The following is a 19435-nucleotide window of genomic DNA, read 5'->3' as shown; positions in this document are numbered from 1 at the left end:
AACAGTTCAAAATATCCCAGCTGAAAACAGATGAGACTAGTCTACCCACACACTAAGAGTACAAAGAATAAGGCTACAAAAAAGAAAATACTGGGGGGGGGTGTATTACTATCTACTTATACCTTGATGAGAAAATTTCGGGTTTATTCAACCATTTATTTACTGGCTCGATTTTAGCTGAACTGTAATAAAAAAAAAAAAAAAAAAAAAAAAAAATCAAGCAGCAATTTGTTTCCTTATGTAGGAATACTGTATCTCAGCTTGGGTGTCTGACATTCCTCTCACTCTCAGCAGTAATCACATTTCACTTCACCAATGCCAACTTAGTCAATATATTTTACTTGAAGAAAAGAAAAAAAAAAGTGACTTCTGGACAAAGTCCCCAGCTCTCTGTGCACAGACACCTCTTTTCTGTTAGGTGAAGCAGTACCTTTGAATGAGCTGTTTGCACATGCATTCATTGAGACCATGTTCTGCTTGAGGGAAGGGAAAAAAAAAAAAATACACACCGTTTTACATGTAAATATAGCCAAAGCCACAGCTAAGCTGTTGTCTTTAGCTCATGTGCCTAATGACTGAGATGAGACTTATTAGAGCAAAAAACATGTCCTACCTAAGTCAGCACATACATGTGTTTTACTGCTTTGACACATTACCCCTGGTCTACTTAATTCCTTTCAATCAAAGCTCATTTTGCTGACGAGTGAACACTGTCATGTCATATCCTAACAGGATCTCTCCTGCCTCTTAATTGCTTTGCTCTCTAGTCCACATTTCAAAAACTGCTGTGCCATTCTTACTGGCAAGTCAGCTTTAGATGCACTTTAACTTAGATTTGTGTGTGTGTGTGTGTGTGTGGGGGGGGTTATAGGTGAACTCTTATAGATACTTACTGATCCCACTTGGGAGATTGTATTTTTTCTTGCTGCTGTAAAACAATCTACAGTAACTAATCAAAGTGAGTGCCAACAATGGGTGCAAGACTATACATATAGAAACAAAAATAAATATAAAAACATTGGTAAGGAAGGGTTATATTAAGAGTGACATTGTACAAGAGTGCAAATTATATATATATATATATATATATATAATTTGCTACTGGACTGGAGTGTGAATCACTCACGTATACACAAGCACACATTCTAAAAAGCTCTCCGTCGCTGCGATGGATTTCATTTAACACAGAGTGGATCATCTAGAGTTGCCACCTGTCTCATAAAATACAGAACCCCGTATGTTACGGGACTCCGTGGAATACGGCTCCGTAACATGCCGTGTTCCGTACTTTACGGGACGGGTGGCAACTGTCGCTGACATGCATTTCCACGCCTCCACTGCTCTCTGTGTGTCTGTGTGTGTTGTGTTCGCTGAGAATTTCAGCTGCTATTTTTGTCTTTACTTCAGCTGTAGCTACCAGAACTGGTTTGCTAGCGAGCGCGGGCCATTAGCACTAGCGATGGTTCGGTACCGGAAGGCCCGCCCCCCAGGACCGAGGGGCTCCTTCAAAATATTTTTTATACTTTAATCTCTTATTAGTGCCTAAATATAGACCTGCAGTAGAAACGTATTTTCGGGAATGCTTGTGAATACAAAGCATTACAACATTACTCACACATGCGCCATGGCTCCCGCAGCCACTAGTTTTTCAAAACACTCATAGCAGGCAGCGGTTTTGACTGCGCAAGCGCAAAGAGGCGAAGCTGTGACGGTGAGCTCAAGTAGTGAAAAAGGAAACGTTTTTCCAGCGTCCAAAACAGCAGCTTTTTCTTTCAGTAACAATCATTAAATCTGTGAAACAGCTGGAGGTCCTTCATCAAGCACCTGATCAGCAAGTGTTAAGGTGAAGAAAAGAGAACTTTGTAGCTGCTCCATTCACCGCTGTTTGTTCACATGGCGAGAAACTGCAGTACGGAAGTTAAAATATGCAGATATATATATATATATATATATATATATATATATATATATATATATATATATATATATATATATATATATATATATATTAGGGCTGCATAAAACGATTATTTTAGTAATCGAGTATTCTATCGATTATTCCAGCGATTAATCGAGTAATCGGATAAGAAATACTTTTTTTCTTAAAAAGTATTTCTATAGTAGTATTTCTAAAAATAATCGTTTTATGCAGCCCTAATATATATATATATATATATATATATATATTAGGGCTGCATAAAACGATTTTAGTAACAGAGTATTCTATCGATTATTCCAGCGATTAATCGAGTAATCGGATAAGAAATACTTTTTTTTATTAACAGTTTATCTGCATATTTTAACTTCCGTACTGCAGTTTCTCGCCATGTGAACAAACAGCGGGGGGGGGGGGGACACAAACAAAAACAAAAAAACTATAGTTTGCTTTTACTTTTTATACCAATTTTAGTTTGGTTTTTTTCCCCCCCTTTTTTTTTAAGCATGGTTCTTTTTACAAATTGACAATGCTTAATGAACAATAGTGGCTTTGTGGTAAATGCACTTACCCCCTTTTGGCACCAACTTCTTCTGTGCATTCAGATTTAAGCCTTTTGGTTTTTGTTGAATAACTATTCCTATTAATATTTTACTTCTGTAATTTTGACAGTAGATAGAGCACATCAAGAGCTTTCATTTGATATACATCTCTCAATTTTGACCAAAATGTCACTTACGCCCCTATGACTCCAAGCACTCGATATATTATGTCTGTGACGCTTGTCCTGAGGTTGAGAAAAGGGAATTTATACATGCGTGGTTCCCCCATGCCAGCCAGAGGATGTCGCAATACTGAAAAGTGATGCAACTGTGAGTTATAATTGGCAGCCTGCCTCCAAAATTATAAGTGCACAATTTCTCACTAACAAACACTTTTGAAAAAGTCAATAATCCTGCAATCTCAGAAGAAAATGTTACTTTAAAAAAACTGCAGAATTTGGCTGAAATAAAGTTCAGTTGGGCTCATATTGCTCAAGAGACTGCAACACATATTCATCAGTATTGAGTTATTCAGAAATCCTAACCAGAGGCATTTTTATACTTCATGCTCTGTGCTGTTGGAGAGCTAAAAGTACAAACCTCAATATGTCAGTGCTTATCATTTTTCATATTTGCTGATCTGTTATTACTGTCTTTAAGTATTATGTTAGAAAAAGCAAATGACAGTTTCAGAACCAACTTCCAACTGTCTACAATACAATTTAAGTACTGATGAGTGTTTTTTGTATAAACTAAATTCAAGTCAAACGTATCATTGGACAATTTAATTTGATTAAAGAGTGGAAATAGACTAAAACCTTATTTCAAAATTGCTATTATACAGTGCTATAACAGCACTGTATCTGCCATTATATTTTAAAGTATGCAAGTCATTTAAAAAAAAAAAAAAAATCTGAGTGAAGTTAAAGCTGCCCTTGTGCTCCTACTATGAAACTTGTAAATTAAAGAAAAAAAATGTGCATATGAGACTGCTGAAAATCTAAATGTTGGTACTTAAAATTACTAAGAAAGGAACACATGCTACTTTAATAGCACAAAAAAATACTTTCATGAATCTAGTTCACTAATGTCCAGATAACATGTATAATGTTAAGATAAAACTGGGCATACATCCACCACCAGAAATAAGCCCACACACCAATACAGTTAAATTACATAAAGCACTCACCACAAAAAAAAAAAAAAAAAAAATAAAAAAAAAATCACTTCTACAGGCCTATGAGAAAGCAGTGACAGAGTTCAAGGGCAGTGCATTGCGGATCTCCAGTAATGACCTGCACATACAGGGGACAGCCACCCTGTGGCCAACACACAATAAGTGCAGAAGCCACAGAGCCTTAGACTATCAGCAGCAAGGGGGCGACGGGGGGCGAGGCAACAAAGACAGAGAAGGGGATGGGGTGGACATTTAAGAAGGACAAAGGGAGCAAAATTGCATTTTTCCTTAAAGCCACACACTGTATACTAACCCAGTTCTGACAGCAGCACACGTCGCCGTGCAGAGCACAGTGATGTGGCCTTTGGAAGTTCACTCACTGTCCTGCATTTTAGTCACTCTGTCAGCAGCCTTTATTTAGAAAGGCAGACGTGGGGGCTCAATAATACATAAAGACACCCGCTCTTATCTCTTGTCCTCAGGAACATGGAGGTTGCTGAAGCTGTGGCCGCTGCACGAACAGAGAGGAAGAAAAATGCCTAAAAGCAGCAGATATCTTTTATATACCTATGATTAGATCTGCTGTGACGCTTCAGCTGAATTAATATCCCCTGCGCTGTGTTCAACACTACTGATATTTGGGAAATTAAGTGCAATCACTAGGCAGCCGATAGTGGTCTTAAAGCTAGTATAACAGGAACAAAATAAAGCTGCATGACTGGAGCAGCCATTTGCATCAGAAATAAATTTTTCCAGTTTTAATATTTAGTAGCGTTGTATTTAATCAGATGCCTGGACAAAAAGCAGCACAGACACTATGTCTTTAATGTGTAAAGTAATACTATTAAGGAGCTTTTAAAAAAAAAAAAATAGACAGCTTACAAACATCAGTTTCCTTTTGCCCCCCCCCCCCAATACCCACAGATGTCCTGTATTCTGGCAACTTCCTGGTAAATTAGCTGGTCAGGCTCTGAGCTGCTGACTCCATGATATGTAATCTTTTCTTGACCTCACAGCTGAAGGTTACTCACCACGAACTGATGCCTGTGGCTTCGACAGTCACTCAATATTCAAGGCCACACTAAGTACAAAGCAGAGTCAAAATGCACTGGTTTATGCCGCAATTCCAGTATTAACAGCTCAAGCTTATGAAAAACAAAACCTACCAGGCTCTTTACTGGGGGTTACAGCATCACCCGAAATAGAAGTGTACTGGCATTGCTGATGGCAATGAGATCAGGCAGTACATTAACACGTACACCAAAAATGCATAAAAATCACTCCTCAAAGATAATAAAACTGTGGCTGTGTACACAATTCACAGCTCTTAAAAAAATTATACATTTTCTCGTTTTAAGTAGACAATTGCTGAAATCTCTGCAAAATATTGGTCAGATCTGACAACGAAGGGTACACCACAGTACCATAAAAGTGTACAAGTCACTCGGCTTAAATGTAAAAATTGGTTTAATTTATAGGCTTTAGTATGTTTTAAAGGTAAAGGCCAGTGTTAAAACCGACTGACTTGAAGGACCTGCTGGATAAGCCATTTTTAATAAGGTGAGACAAAGTGAAGCCCCTCACCTGGAAGAACTACAACCCTGAGCAATTAGGGTAACCTGGGGCAGGTGGTGCTGCAGAGCTGTTCATGCAATCAAAGACCACGACTACTTACAAATTACAATTACACAGCCAACACTGGTTTCGGGTGGCGCATTTAATCTTGGTGAAACGTCAACTTTATGCAACTTTTTCCCCTCACAGTTCTTGTATGTCAGTGAGCAGCACCTCGTTTAGCTAACTTTCAATGCTTTAGCTAACAGCCTCAGGCGGGGGCGGGAGCTCAGTCCCCCTTAGCCGGCATAATTTTATACTGGCTACCAACCGGATTAAGTTCGTCGATTAACTTTAACTTTTAAGGTTAAGTTACACGGGCGAAGTTTTACGTTAAAACAGCGTTTCTAATCGGTTCAGCTAGCATGATATCCAGCTTGTTTGGCCTAGCTAGCAGCTTTCATCCGGTTTTCCGACACAGTTGCTTTTGGCAATTTTGTTTTGTTTTTTGTCGCTTTAAATTAACACTAATCATTGAATTTATCTTACCTTAAGGTGTTGAAACGGCGTTGTGGGGAATTTACTGAGGCAGAGTCTGCAGACGTCAAACCTTTGCTGGCAGTATTGGGGCGGTGGCGGGAACGCAACCACCCTAAATAAACTAATCACACTTTCGGCCAATCAGCGGCAACCCAACCTCTCTACACCGGAAATAACTATCGAATTAATTGGTTTGCTGCAGGTGTAGGCTGTAGCTTTAAACAGCATCAAACACGCAGGAAAAACACCGCTGTGAAATAGCTACAAGCTCCAAAAACCTGAAACAGGGGGTCCTTTATAGGGTAATCAGCCAATTTAAAGAGAGCCTTGCATAATTTGATCCACTACAATTAATATAAAACCTTTTTTCAAATGTTCAGTTATTTCTGCAGAACAGACACATGGGCATGGATTTAATATATAGGTGGCCTATAAAAAGGCTGATCACGACAGGAATGCAGACAAAGGTTAGGATCAGTTTAAAAAAAAAAAAAAGAGCTAGGCTTGTGTACTCTTCACAAATAAGACCCGCATGGAAATTCAAAAATAGCATAGAAATATGCATGTGATAGCAGAACTTCATCCAGCAACTCTAAGTAGCACAACACAGGCTGCACTTAACCTATATAGCAGTAATCTTTCTACAGTTACAGTGAATCTTCAACCGTATAGACTGTTACATTGAAATCAGAAAAAAAAATAAGTTGCTCTCCTACCAAAAATTTAAAAATCACATTTGTATGTAGCCCTGTTTTTGAAATTTTAGATTCTAAATTAAAATTGCAAGTTTAGATATTAATGCAAGAACTCTAATCTAAGATCAAATACCTTAATTATGATTATTTACTGGTTCTATGATAAGAACAGCACTATTATTTTCTATATGTAATAGTCTAATATTTCCCCACGTTTCTTCCTTTACATACAGTGTAACGACTACTATGCGGATCCTGCGTTTCAGCCCCTGTAATGTACAAAAGGCCTGCATTTCTGCACACTAGAGTGTGCACCATAGTGCGTCCGTCTATGTCGGGGGAAAAAAAATAAAAATAATTGAGCACATGTGCGGAGAAAGCCTGTTGTAAGACTCTTCTATGCCAAGCAACCGCGATTCAGAGTTGAAAATCAGCCCTCAGTGGAAACATGAATGCATCACGGCGACTTTCCCATCGCGTCTGCATGCAATAAGACAGCCTGAGCCTACAGTGAATTCATGATCTGCTCCACACACTGCCCTCAGCGAACAGAAACAGCCTAAAAATATGTATATATATATATATATGAATATATATATCGATTTCACATGTTTGAGGTGAATGAGCAAATGTGTAAAAAATATCTTACCGTTTCTACAAATGAAAGTTAGGGACGTCCTTAGGCAAACAATCTCTGAATGAAACACCTGGCCAATAGCGTGTAAAATGATGAATTCCGCTCTCTTTAGTTCAAACTTGGGAACATAAAAGCCAACACAAACAAGATAAAATGAGGAAATGAAATATTTATTAAATCAAAACACAGAAATGAGTTCCTTTCAGCAAATGCATGAAACAAAAGGGGAAAAAAACAGAAGAAAGAAAAGGAATCAAATAATTAAAAAAGCCGGCTTCTGCCTGTCTCGCTCTTTACAGGTGCGCCACACAAATACGCGACATCACTGAGTGGAAACCAATGCGTGTAGGAGGTTGTCTTTAAAAGGAAGATAGTCCTGCCGGCAAATATATAGGGCCGTATCACAGCATGCCTATACCTCTCCGCACTCCCCGTTTCATCCATTCAACCTACACATGAACATGCATTGGACGCGGAAGTATACCCAGAGAAGCTCCATCCACCGCTTATGCGCACAGAAGTGCTCCAACGCTATTGGCTCTGAGGCGCTCCTCATTGGGCTCAGCCGTCTTTTCCCAGATCACAAGATGCCATTCGTCCTCGCCCCAGTCACTCAAAGCGACCGAACATTTTTCCTAAATATGGCATTTGAAGTCAAACATCGCCTTTGCCGAGGTATGGGGCTGTGCAGCGGGCGGGAATAACACCACGACTCGGGAGTAGCATATTCCGCTTTTTTTTTTTTTTTTTTTTTTTTTCCGCACAAATTTGTTTAACAGCAGATCACCACACTGTCACCATCATCTAAGAAAAGAGGGGGAAAGCGACCTTATTGAAGTCATTTTAGCGATGTGTGCTGCTTTCACGTGTTACAAATGCTTCTTTTTTTCCCCTCTCTCTTTTACCCTATATTCCATCCTAGCCCTCACAGAGACAGTAGAACTCCGAAACGGTTTTCGAGTAGGCCAGTCGCACTCGTCCTCACCCGCTGCATCACTGTGTGCGCCATTTCACTACTCTCATATCATCATTTGCCAAAAACAGGGAATGATCTTGGTGCAAAAAACTCATTTGCACTGCTGTTAAATGCGAATCCCCCGCAATCAGCAGGTTTCAGCACCGCGGACAGCGCACTGCTCTAATACAGTAACTGTAAATGCAGCCTACACGCTGTCTGCCTCAGAGCCCTCCAGTCAGCGGTCAGCCCTCAATCCTCGACCTACAGGTTAGAAACAAAGGTGGGCGTTAATTTGGGCTCCCCTGGCACTACAACGGAAAACACATTTTTAAAAGGCATATTGATATTACAGCAGCGTGATGCCTAGATGTACACGCGCACTCTACAGCAGGAGTTATCCCATACGCATCTTTTGTCGACTTTCAGAGGGTGGAGCAACAGTTAGGCTCACATAGATGCAATTAGAGGGGAGAGCGGTGCTTTTAAGAGCAGAGAGAGTTTCAAACATGGACAGTATATAATTCCCAGCAAAACACAGATGGATCTGCATCAAATATATGCCATACACACATGCATAGTAGTGCATGCTGCTTTATATTTATGTCCTATAAATGCCGGACAATCTGTCATGTCTGATAGGATGTTTAAAAACTCAAACACACTATTCTTAGTTATGTGTGTCATCAACTGTGACAATAGACATTTAATCATACCTCCCCCCTCCCCACCCACACACACACACACACACATTCCAGTCTCAACAAATAAATACAGGATGTACAAAATCAAATGAAAAAGGCCAACCTTCAGAATACAGCATCTCTGACTATATACTGTCAATGTGTTTCACATTTGCGTGTTAAAACGTATTATAAATTAGACAAAAGGAAATAATATGAAAACTTGTAACTGAGGACTCATTTATGAGCCACTATAGTAAAAAAGATTCACTGCTAATTTCGGAGCATGTGTAACTGTTATATGAATGATCTTAAAAAAAACAAAAAACAAAAAAAAAAACAAAAACGCAAACCTTTATCAATACAAGTTATTTTACATAAAATAAATAAATAAAAAAGATCCATAACCAAGCTTAATGAACATTTTCCAACATCTTCATCTCTGTAGCCATCAAAGGTTGGAATTATATCAGGAAGTCAACCACATAGAAAAGCATTTCATGAATTAAAATTGAAGCCATGTCTCACAATTCCATCATGATGCTGTTTCTATATGTTGGATACATAGTCCATTCTCAGGGTGAATTCCCAAATGAGGCCACGTCTATCAAAAAAAAAAAAAAAAAGAAACAAACAAAAATAAAAAACATGGCTAGCTGGAAACTTACATTCCATGAAGGAAAAAAGGATGAGTGACCCAAGTAATTCTGATGATACAATATCTCAGTGTCAGTAAAAAGCTAATGAATTTGCCTTTTGGTGGAGAGCTCTGGGAAGAGCTCCTCACAGCTGGAAAATAGATTCAAGATATCAGATGGTGGTCTGACAGCATCAGTGATGGCTCTGAACTGAAAAAAATGGAAACAAATAAATATTTTAGAGAGTAGATTACACCATATTAGAAACAGCTGTAAGCAGTCAGGATATGAACGACGTCCGCCGGTGCCCGCCACGCTTCATTTCCTGCAATCACAGAACAATGTCAGTTTCTTTTATGTGGACCTACCACAACAAAGCACCTTTGATGATGCTTAAACAAGCAATGGGCTACTGAACATACATAGTTTTTCATAAAACAAAATTTCCCTGGATGTAGACAGCGCTGGAAATCACTTAGTTTGATGTAGCTCCAGTTTTCTAGCTGAGGTTACTTCAAATTTGCATAATTTCAATGTCATCAACATGTAAATCCTGGAAATAATGTTTCAAAGATATGTTTTGATGTTTTTCCTCCACTCCCCATTCCAACAAAGCTTAAAGAAAAAAAAAACAAAAAACCAACAACTTTAAAATCCATCCCCTAAACAATGTTTCCACGCTTTACATCTAGATGACAGCTCATATGCTGGTTTTTGGCTTTTGGGGAAGTTATTCATGCCTTCAAATATCAATTAGCTCATTAGCATTTAGATAGCATATAAGAATTCGTAAAAAGGAAAGAGAACATGGACCTGTTGGCCCTATTTTTAATGGTGATTTGTAAAGGTGTGTCCCAAAAGAATGTCAGGAAGACTTAGCCAGTAGGTAGATTATATTTTAAAGATCAAACGCAAAGAAGGGTCAATATATCAGGATAAATCAAGGAATTATAGAGGGCGTCAGTACTTTTCTGTGTTACTTGTTTCCAGTAACAGAATTAGACAGTAAGAACATGAAGCCAGCAAATTAACACCCAATAAAGGGGCTGCTAAGCTACTTTTTTTTTTTCTCTTTTTCCTCCTGTCGTTTGAACAAACTAATTCAATCAGCTCTTTCACTTCAGGTACAGCTGAGCTCATTCTCAAACTTCCATCAAGTTAAATATCCATTACTGTGGCCTACTAGTTACCATTTCTCTTTACCCAGAGATGAACAAATACAAATACTTGCTGAACATTACACGTCATGCTGCTTGGACTTTCTCGCATGGCAGTTGAGGCAACAGTCATTAGCAAACCTTACCGGACTCCTGTAGCTTTGGTCCAGCACTATCTTGCTGCTCCTGGTCAGCTACAACCTGCCCAGGGAGCAGTAAGAGCTCTGCTGCCTCGATACCACCAAGAAGACAAACCAGCACAATGTACTGTGGGACATGTTTGACTTAGCTGGGGAACAGGTGAAAAGAAGACACTAAAAATCCAATATCTGTAACTTTAAAAAAGAAAAGCCTTTCATTGCATCCAAGAGGCATAAATATTCTCCAGAGTTAGACAAGCCAACATTTCCTTCTTCCTTTGCCTGTTAAAGTCACAGTGGCATGGTTAGACTACTACCCCAGTGAATAAAATGTCCATCCATGCCTCTTAGCCTTCTGTTTGTATCACTTTTTTTTCCCCCAAACTGTTTTGAGAGTTTCTTGCTAGCCACGTTGCTTGCCTAAATTGGACTTCCTGTTCTGATATCAAATAAACCTGTGGGTTTGGCAATTTCCTGTGCAGAAGGCGTGGCCTTAAAGAGACACTGCTGCAAATAAAACCTCCAAATGTTCATTTTATCACAATATGAAAAATTAACCTTAAATTACTTACAGTAGTATGAAGACATAAAAAATAATAATGATGATTATATATATATATATATATATATATATATATATATCCGAAGCAAGAATAAACTAAATACAAAGTCATCTACTTGAAACAACTGGACAGTAAAGGCTAATCAGTATCAAGGGATTATGAGCCCAGTAATTATGAAGCCATGATTATTCCAGGCAGTAAAGTATTTAATGACCTCGGGCTAAAAGCTAGCTAATATGGTTTATCAGGGGACTGCCTATTGTTAAACAATATAGCTTTAATTGAAAGAAACTGCAAACAGTTGTCTATATTTGAGGGCCAAAAAGGAACAGCTGTGTAATATGTGACCCCCCCTGCCCCAGATGGAAGGCGGGTCAATGTGGGGTCCATTAATCTAATCCATTTCTGAAATGTGGAGCGCCAAGGTCCCAGATCAACTGGACAGTAAAGAAGGAAACTTGTGGGCACTGACTCCTTGCAGCAGGGGGCGCTCCTTTCTGCTTGGGTCGCAAAACATCCCTGTGGTCTGTGGCTAATGTGCCATGCATTTGAAGAAGCAGTGGATTAAATTCACATTAATTAAGGAGTTCATTTACCCTAGTGCACTACAGTTGTAGCAGCTGCACTGTGCTACACCTGCAGAATCCAAACCACATCCTGACTGGTGTTGTCTTAAACTTCAAGTGAGTTTTTGAAGTGGGATCAGTTGAAATTTTGTGCCTTGTTACTAACTGTGTGTCTTATAGTGTGACCTCTTGTGTATGTGAGGTTTTGTATTTCAGAGGCCTGTACTTTGGTAGGCATTGCAAATTAACTTATAACACAGCTATAAATACTGTGATGTGTGTCACTGGTTTATGCTGCGTATTTGTCCCAAAAGCAATAAATAATAGATACGTCTACCTTGAATCTGCTACTATTGAGATTAATTTCTACAAAGAAGAAATGTAAGCAGTTGATAAAATATGATACACTGTTAGAAATTAAACTATTTACAGTATACATAATAAGAACTTTAATGGCTTGGTGTATATATATATATATATATATATATATATATATATATATATATATATATATATATATATATATATATATATATATATATGACATACAATCTACCTCCACTATCAACTTTAACTGCGAGTTAATGATACCAAACCCAATTTGAAGGTTAAGGAGACAAAAAGTGCACAATTCTTATTTATAATATTTCACATTAAACTTAGCGAATCTACAACCCTGGAATCAGTCATCAAATATTCCCTCTTCAGCCTTCTTCCCATCTAAATCTTTGCATCTCTCCATTCATTGATAATGTGAATTATTAATCCAGTGGCTCACCTCATGCTAAAGGTGAGTGCTCTTGACATCCCTGCGCATTTACTGGCAACCTGCAAGGATGAGCATTTTTTCACAGACAGGCATTTTGTCTCTCCAATAGATTGTTCCAAAAGGACTAAGATGTCAATAGTGGTTCCTTTGAGACATTAACGGTCCCTTTGCTGGAGCTGCTTCCGTGACAATGGTCCCAGTGTTGCATGGAGGTGATTATTAATGCTCCCTGCTGGGAGTGGACAAAAAAGGTGTCGAGATGAGCTTCCTGAAAGGCTGTAAGAGAGGGTAATAAGCAAAACTGCCATAAAAGATTTCTTTGAATGTGACTTTTCTTCTTTGAGCTCAAAGATTGCTATGATCAGAAAGAATTGTGAAAGCGGAGCGTTAAATGAACTGGAATGTCAGGAATATTACTGCCGAGGGTTCCTCTGGGAGAGAAGCCACAGCTTAATTATTTCTTTGAATATGTTAGTTGAGTTCTTTAGTGCTTAAAGGAGGTTCAAATTCTGCACCATACTCGATATTACAAACAACAGAGATTGCTCATATGTGATTTTCAGCTTTCAGAGTGAATTCACAAAGGTCAGTGGAAACAGACAGGTTTTCAAATATAGGATTTTATTTTATTTTTTTTAATGAAAAGCTTTAAAGTGGAGTCTAGATAAATGGAGTAATACATCTCCCACAACACTAACAAGACGACATCAGTGCTCAGACACCACAGAATGATACAGCAGTGCAATCGGTGAATGGAGAAATAAGAAGCTGAACATAAATGAAGTGCCTTAAAAGCTGTAGAAAAAAGAAGCGTGGACAATTAACACAGGCACCAGATGAGACCTGTAAAATTATGTCATTTCACAGACAGGTAAAGGAATGTAATGTGATCATTCTGTGGGGCACTACAAGCAGTCTCCTAATAGAATTTAGATGGGAGAAGACCACAAAAGAAGGGAAAACGTCAAGTTTAAACTTGGTTCGGACTCTCCTTGATGTTGCATGAATCACAAGTCAGACCAATTGCAGCTGCTGCTTTTTAATAACCTTTATACTTGGCAGCAGAGGTGGCAAAAGTACTGACATTCTGTACTTAAGTAGAAGTACAAGTACTTATGTTAAAAAATACTTTAGTAAAAGTCGAAGTACTGGTTCAACTTCTCTACTTAAGTAAAAGTAAAAAAGTACAGGCTCTGAAATGTACTTTAAGTGACACACAAAGGCAGCTGGATAATTTTAAAGGACAACCAACTTTAGTGACATAAAATATAAAAATGACGAACAGTTGTACAAGGCTCACAATTATGAAAATGAAATTACACACAATAAAATACATAAAATAATAATACTACTTGGCCAAGTGCTAATTCTCAAAGTAAGAAAGTAAAAGTAGTTCTTTGGAGGACGTTTCTACCTGCTATTTTTGTGTAAAACTAACCGAACCTCGTTATATATTATTGTAATAATATAAAATAAAATTACATGAGAATGCAAACATTATTCCAATCTAAATTTTAATCCTAATGAATGCTCTCAGTTTGAATCTGTTATGTAGGACACAAACTGTTAAAGGGAATTTAAACACAGCTCTATTCTCCATGTCCTCCATAGGAAGGGCTTGGCGCAGAGTTGCCACTTCTCCACATCAAAAGGAGCCAGGTGAGCTGGTTTAGGCATCTGACTAGGATGCCTAGGTGAGGTTTATCAAGCATGTCATACTGAGACATGCTTGATAAACTGTGCCTCCACCTAAACACAAACATGAGGATACTCAGGGGTTACAGTGGGATTCAGAAGGTGGAGGAACCCTAAGATCAGCTGTAGTGGCTCTGCATGGGGAGAAGAATCACAACTTTCTATTGTGAGCTCCAGTAAATGATGTTGGTGTGCAGGCTGTGATCAGCTGACCTGCTGCTGCTGCTCTGAGGTTTACTGCTCTGTGTGGATGAACTGAACTCACAAAGATGTAACCCAGTATTTCACAGCTCTCTGAGCTGATCTCCATCCCCTACACTGACAGCATACAGGCTGTAGAAATGTTGGATTCAGTGAATGAATCTCAGCATCAGCAGCTTTGATTCAAACTCATCTCTGCTGCACTGATGTAACCTGTAACTCTGACCATGAACACAAACACTGTGCTCCAGTCCAACACAGAGCTTTACTGTAAATACAGTACAACAAGCTAACCTGTTTATTACGTACTAAACTGCAGTATTTTCATACAATCTTTGAATAACACAAAGTCAGCATAGTTCAGCTTATTTTCCAGTCCTTACCTTTAATTCTAACCTCTCTTCTTCCTCTCCTGTCCCCTTTCTCCATCTCTGAGTGAACTTCTCTCTCTTTGCTCTCCCTGACATGCAGCAGCTCTTCTTTTAGCTCGCAGACACACTGTGTGACAAACTGCACACACTTTGTGTGTTTGCTGATATTTGTTGAGCATTTAGAAACGTTGCATTTACCTGCCACACGTTACTCCCTTCATGCTCGCTCCTCTTCAGTAGCGCTAGCTAAACTGTTTATGTGCCGCGAGCATAACTTACGGACTCGGTCCGGCCCGATTATAGCACTATAAATGATACATTAATTATATGGGTTTGCGTATTTAATCCCTTTGTACGAGATAAGCCCCGGTGATGGAGGATAGGCCAGTACGATTGTCTCTTATGTGTTATTATTCCTCCGTTTAGGCTCAGATCGTTTGATGTTTGACGGCGCACTGACCGGAAATGCAAACTTCTCCCTGACGTGTTAAAAAGTAACGAGTCTGTTTGAAAATGTAAGAAGTAGAAAGTACAGATACTTGTGTAAAAATGTAGGGAGTAAAAGTAAAAAGTACTCAGAAAATAAATACTCAAGTAAAGTACAGATACCTAAAAAATCTACTTAAGTACAGTAACGAAGTATTTGTACTTCGTTACTTCCCACCTCTGCTTGGCAGCAGTTGTGCTACCTCCACGACTTGGATAAAACAAAACCAATAGAAACAATTAGCAACCTTTGGTGACCATAACAAAGGGCTACATTTTTAGCCAGTTTGGGTAAAGTGTACTTTTTTTTTTTTTTTTATGGGTAGAAAACACCCCAGATTTATGTTTTGGTCAAAATTTCTAACCTGTTTGTTTATGATGGTTTGGTATATTGCTTTGAAGATCTTCAAAGATCTTTTGAATCTCCTTTAAATACCTCAGAGTAGGAGCAGCCTTTTCCAAAAAAAAAAAAAAAAAAAAAAAAAACTTCCTCTGCCCAGTCTTGAACAAGCTGCCTCGGATCATCAAAGTGCATACAGCATATCCTCATAAACACTTATATTTAACAAAAGCAGCACTGAGAATGGCATATGTAATGTAAAAGCTTCAGTAGATGCATTTAGGTGTTCTATTCTTTGATGCAGCCTTGATCCCTCTTGGCTACGAAAACGTTCCATTCAATGTAACCTGATATTTTTATGTTAGAAGTGCAGCACGTTAATAAAAAAAAAAAAAAACGAATTATCTCACACCCGCAAGATCATTTAATGTCATTCCTTCTTGTGATGCTAACATCTTTCTGTCATGTAACCTGCTTTAAACAAGATGAATAAATAATAAATAAACAAACAAACACCTCGGGGGGGGGGGGGGGGGGGGGGGGGGTATTTGAGTTTGATGCTTGTGTATGATGTCACTGATTGTAGACCATCTAATAAGGGGCCTGCTGGGAAGTCGGCGCTCCCTCTGTGACTGTTAGGGATGTGTAATGTAAGACTGGGTGATGTCATTGCGAGAGCACAGGGAGAATGTGGCAGAGTGACACAGTGGTACATAAGACAGCTAGACAAACTGATATGTGATATGGGAGAAACGAGCTTTATTGAATATGCATTATTTGATGTATTTCATTGTTTTATTGTGGCTGTGCGAAAGTCTGGAGCCACCCCTCATTTCTGTATATTTTGCTGTGAGGGTGTGAGGGACTTGAGCAATAGTTCTCCAGGCTTTCTGGCAGCTTTTCAAAGTTTCTTTTTGGACATTGGCTGCATTTTCAGTCTAGCTCTTGTATCTGAGCATTTTCAGAGAAATGTTTTTATTTTATTTTTTAATCCAATGAATCCAAATTTGACATTTTTGTTTCAAATCTTCATCAATATGTACAGAGGTGGTCAGGAGAGAGGTGCAACTCCACAGCCATCTGTACAACATGGTGGAGGTTTGGGGCAGAAGTTATGTAAAAATTGGTGGAGTTATGAACACAGAAAATTACTGTCAGATTTGGATCCACCATGCAATACCATCTAGAAATCTTCTGATTGGCAACATTTTTCTTCATGACAATGATCCCAAACACCCTGCCAATGCAGTAACAGCATACCTGGATAGAAAAACACACAATGGAGCACCGTCAGTCGTGGATTGGCCTCCCCAGAGCCCGGACCTCAACATTTTTGAAGCAGTTTGGGATCATCTTAACAGAGAACAGAACAAAAGGCAGCCAACATCCAAAGAAGAGCTTTGAATGTCCTTCAAGAAGCCTGGAGAACTATTCCTGAAGACTGCTTAAAGAAACTAGAAGAAAGCCGCCTCAGAGAGTTCAGGCTCTGAAGAATAATAAAGGTGGTCACACCAAATATTGACTTCAAGCACGCTGGAATTGCACAGACTTTATTTTTGCCTCATATACTGTATTTCTGTTTATGTTGGCACTTGTTTCAATAATGTCACCACACCCATTTCCCGTTTCCCAATCAAAACATAAAGAAATGAGGGATGGCTCAAGACTTTTTCACAGTACTGTTTGTCAAAGTAAGGAACACTGGGGCTCACTTTTTTACCCTATAATAGATGTCCTTGTGAAATATTCATGGTCCACTGTCAAACCTTTTGACTGAAGACCAATAACACCTTAAGGCACTCTGTGATGGACAGACAAATGAAAATGAACAGGAACAGCTGCGAAGACTACTTCTTTTTCTCTTTTCTTTTTTTTGCAAAAAATCATGACAAATCTATGCGTGCAGTCAAATTAATTATTCTGATGGAAGAAACGGAAACTTTATTGGAATTCATTTTTTTCACTACCTGTCAGATAAACCAAATAAACCGCAGTCACTTTGTCTTTTGAACAAAAAAGTGGGTGGGGGGGTGGGGCTTTTATTGAAAAGCTGCTCTGGTGTGATAAAAAAAAAAATCCCTTAAAGGAACAAAAACCAAATAAAACCTGAAAACAATTTCTTTCATCTCAATCCTCAGGGAAATACTGCTTGCCGTAGAACAGAGCGAGGATTCGGATCTTGGAGAAAATAGGGCATGAAATCTCAATTAGATGTGTCAAGATCCTGAGAAATTTCAATGCTTTTTTTTCTTTTCTTTTCTTTTCTTTTCTTTTCTTTTCTTTTCTTTTCTTTTCTTTTCTTTTCCACACACATGTCTCTGGGAGACACTGAGGAGCGCTTGACCACCCAGTGGCTCATTCTCTCCCTGAAATAGCCTGGTCTAAACAGCCTGATTGGAGAACAGGACGGACAGCGTGGGCCTATCTCTTTTGGGGGCTGCGGAGGAGGGAGGCGAGCAGGTGCGGGGGAGACAACGATCGATTTGGTTGTCCACAGATAAAATAAGAAATCAGGGGGGGTTTTATGTGGCACTGCTCCCCGGCAAGCCTTTGCAGAGTCCAGGAGATTAAAAAGTGAATTTCCCAGAAAACAAACAAAGGGCATCATTAAACAGCAACTCTAGACTGCTCACACTTTTTCACGTTAAGTGCAATTTGATCTTTGCCGCCCGCTTAAATCCAAACGTCTGAGAAGAAAAAGGAGTTTCCGAGCTCTTGTCTGATTGAACGGCAATTGTCTGTGCCTTCAGCCTCTGCCACAAGTCTTTACACAAGCTAAACACTGACTTTGGTGGAAATAAGTCCTTTGATGGGCTCTCCCTGTCCCCAAGAATTATTTAGCTTTCTATAGAGCATGCTCATTATAATACCAATGAAACAGTAACGCTTTAGCGCATTGCGCCTTAATTGATGACACTGGCTTGTGTTGCTTCATCGAGAGCATCATAGTGCACTCACACTGAAGACACGGGGGTCAGTGGAAAGCTAATTATGAGTAAATATATTTCAGATCAGTGCATTTCTTTAAGTTCTTTAAACCATTCTTGGTCAACACTCTAATGAATAGCACAATCCCTTAAAGGGTGTTTGCTAACAGTTGCCAGCCTGGCTAAGAAAACGCAGGTCAATTTACAATTTACAAGTGTCTTTAAAACTCATGTTTGTTTGTCACATACTGCACAGCTAGTGCTCGTATCATTTTACCCACTAATCAATTACAATAAGAAAAAAAAATCAATCTAGGAAAATGAGCGACACATCTGAGCACAGAGGGTGTTTTACTTTGACTTTATTAGGGCTTAAAAGCATGAAAACCCCATTGTAGTGCAGGCACACGCATGATTAGCCGTGGGTGTTGTTTGCCAAAATCTATTTTAACCTTCGTGTGCTATTGTTGTGGTGTTTTGGCCGTTGCCATGTGAAAGCCTTGGATTGCAGCTTCAAAATGTCAGCTTTTCACAAACAAACAAACAAAAAAAAAAAAAATAAAGTCAGTTTTTAATACAGCAAAAGCAACAAATGAATCAACTAGTTCTGAAAGAACCCAGGGGTGAAAAAGAAATACAATTTCTCAAATACTACACTCGAGGTATTATGAGGTTTTTTTTTGTACTTTTCTTGCATGTTGCAGTATGTTCAGCATTGAACTTTTAAATACATTTCAGAGGGCATACTTTAATCTGAGAAAAACTGCTTAAAACAACAGGCAGATACTTTGAAATGTTGCCTTTATATAGGAACATATCCAGAATACCACTAGTTGGCAACCAGTTGTATTAAGTCCCCTATT

General features: G+C 38.8%; 1 protein-coding gene across 1 annotated transcript in view; it reads right to left on the bottom strand.

The window, feature by feature from the left end:
• The window catches only part of LOC115775167 (ELAV like neuron-specific RNA binding protein 2), a 37665-nt gene extending 30237 nt beyond the window's left edge, over positions 1-7428 (bottom strand). Inside the window, 1 exon segment of the mRNA XM_030722705.1 lies at positions 7094-7428. The gene's annotated coding sequence lies outside the window, so the exon portion shown is untranslated.
• Positions 7429-19435: the final 12007 nt, after the last annotated feature.

Source organism: Archocentrus centrarchus (genome assembly GCF_007364275.1).
Source record: "Archocentrus centrarchus isolate MPI-CPG fArcCen1 chromosome 18 unlocalized genomic scaffold, fArcCen1 scaffold_23_ctg1, whole genome shotgun sequence".
Taxonomy (NCBI): Eukaryota; Metazoa; Chordata; class Actinopteri; order Cichliformes; family Cichlidae; genus Archocentrus; species Archocentrus centrarchus.
Note: the sequence above shows the minus strand (reverse complement) of the source record. Positions and strands in the feature narration are given on the sequence as shown.